A 2864-nucleotide genomic window follows, 5' to 3' on the forward strand; every position below is an offset into this window, starting at 1 on the left:
CAAGAGCCAGAAGATCCTCTCATCTTGGGAAGACCATTCTTAGCCACAGCTGGGGCTGTAATTGATGTTAAGATGGGAACCATCAAGCTCCACCTTGCTAAAGACTTTACTATGAAGTTTGACATCAAGAATTCAACACATCAACCTACTATTGAAGGTCAGCACTTTGTGGTAGAGGAAAAGCTAGTTGTGAAATTTTTGAGGATGGAGAGGACCCTAGGATTAAAGGTTCAGCCCAAGCCAAGACTGTCCAAGAACTAAAGGGTCCAGTTCAAGAGCTAGCTGGTTTAGTGAAGGAACTTCAAGCTCAGCTCAACAAGAGGTCTTTAAAGAAGGCAAGACCAAGACTCAAGTTTAAGAAGAAACATGGTTCAATTTTTAAGGAAGTAGTGATCAAGAAGGAACACCAAGGTTATCAAGTAGAACCAGGGGGATTTCATCACCTCCTTGGTTTCCAAACCAAGCTTAAAGAGCTATAGAAGTCAAGCTTAGTGACTCTAAACAAGCTCACTAGGGAGGAATTCCCTAAGGTATCCCTGTATATATTGCTTTGCCATTTTGGTATTTTGATTTTTGCTTTAGTGTTTTCGAGATCAGGGAAGCAAAGGAGTCTGAATAGAAGAGGAAGGGACAGGTAATGGACACACGCGGTCCAGCTCGACCCCTCCCACTCGGACACGCACTCGACCGAGTCACGGTCGATCGCCATCGTCGAGCTGCCCCAATCTCCATCTCCAAGTCACCAACAAGACCCCAACTACTCCTATGACAACATGCAGATGGATGTGGACAACTTCTTCCACAATCCCTAAGGTACCACTATCACCTTTACTTGTAAATATCATTGCATTTCATATTTTGTTTAGTTTTGTTTTTAAGCTTGAATCCTCTTACAAATTTCTTTCACACAGGGGACTGTGTGATTTAAGTTTGGGGGAGGGTTTGAGATAATATTTGACATTGTGTTTTGTGATCTTATTTCAAATTTTTAGCATCAACATATTAGTATTTGCATAAGCATCTAAGGCATAGAAAAACCATAAAAATTTGAAAAATTTTGAAAAAATCTTTATAAAAAAAAGAGTGTTCATGTAGTTTGCATTGCATATTAGGATCTTGTTTAGCATGTTTCATATAGGATTGTATAATATTTGCATTAGGGATCTATGATGAGTTTGCCTTGGTAGCTTGCTTATTCACTAGACTAGGATCAATGCCCAAGTTAATAGTACTTTGATGCTAGTTGAGTGGTTAGAAGCATAAGATTGAACCAAGCCTTGAATTCCTGCATTGTATTTGGTCAAAATTGAAGCATGTTGAGATTTGAAACCATTTCCTACTTATAAGAACCTAATATTGACTTATAATTATCAATGTGTGCATTGCTTTAAACTCATGGATACCATATACATATTTGGATCGTCTTTCTCCTTTTTACCACTCTTGTTGATCCAAGTAGCTGATTAAACCATTGAAATCAGTTTCCATACCCCTAAACCAACCCTTCTTTCAAGCCATGTTTATTCTTGTGTGTGTGAGGCCTATTTTTGGGATTGAGCTTGGTAGAAAGTGTTAGGTTTGAACTGACAAGAGTAAGACCTTGTGTAGTTCTAGTTTGCATTTTTCAAACTAGATAGGACTAGGTGGTTCACTTGTTGGGTTTGGGACTTGGCTGTTATGAAAAAAAAAAAAAGAAAGAAAAGAGAACAAAGGGTAGAGTCTTTAAGAGGAGATTGAGTTTAAACAAAGTCTAGTGAAAGGATGGGAAGTAAAAAAATTCGTTGTAGTTGGTTCTAGTTAAAGAAAGGAAAAGAAAGAAAAGAAAAATTTAGCAAAAAGCTTGTAAGTCTTAAGAATAAGAAGAAAAGAGAACCATAGCAAATAAGTAAGAATCCCCCATCCCACTAGAAAGATCAATTAAGAAACCTCTCCTAAGACTTGAAAACCAAAAGAGAAAAGGGTGAAAGAGAAAAGAAGAAGTTAAAGGGTAGCACTAGGATCATTTGGGTTTAGATTGCTAGGGTAAACACTTTGGGTGCTTTTGGGTAGACAAGGTTTTATTCTTGTATGTGTCTAGGTGTTCTTACCTTTAGCATTCTTCTAAAGCTCAATCCCTTTTCATGAGAGAACCTTGATATTGATAAGCCCTACTCTAAAAAGAGACCATCATTGTTTCAAAGCCTTTATCTCCAAGCCAAATTAGTTTAAGCATTGCATAGAATTGATTCATGTTCTTGTTATGAATGTTAAACGAAATGGTTGATTTGAATGCATGTGGATATCTAAGGCTCAAATCAATAAAGGTTGTGATATGCTTGNACTAAATTCTTCAATATTGTTGGTTTCATAACTTTCTTAATATTGAGAATTCGAGTTTGATTCTTTCTCCAATATTGTAGATCTTTGTTTCATCTTTCTAATGATGCAAGTTTCGTATTTTTCTAGGTTTTTGACTTGTTCATCATGTGTTCTTGTGAGTAGTTCTCTAGGATCTAGAGGATGGGTTAGGCTGGATTGATCTTGTGGTTTGTTTGATTTGGTCAAGCTTGATTGTTGTAGATCTCTTCTAGGCTAGATGTTCTGAATGTTGATCCTATATCTGAGAAGGTAGGGTTTGACTTCAAGCATCTTAGCATCACACCAATGTTTAAGGAGCATAGATAAGGCTAGATCTAGAGCTTACCATTAGGCTTGCTAAGATATTAGAGGTCTTGTTTGGTTTGAGATGTATTGCTTAANGCACATTTGACCAGACACTCGACCGTGTGCTGAGGAGGACTCGACCGAGTGGAGAATGCACGAGAGAAGCCAGCTCGACCTGCCACTCGACTGAGCACAGGTCGAGTTGACCGAGCCGTTGACTA

The sequence above is a fragment of the Camelina sativa genome, chromosome 5 (assembly GCF_000633955.1).
Source record: "Camelina sativa cultivar DH55 chromosome 5, Cs, whole genome shotgun sequence".
NCBI classification, from domain to species: Eukaryota; Viridiplantae; Streptophyta; class Magnoliopsida; order Brassicales; family Brassicaceae; genus Camelina; species Camelina sativa.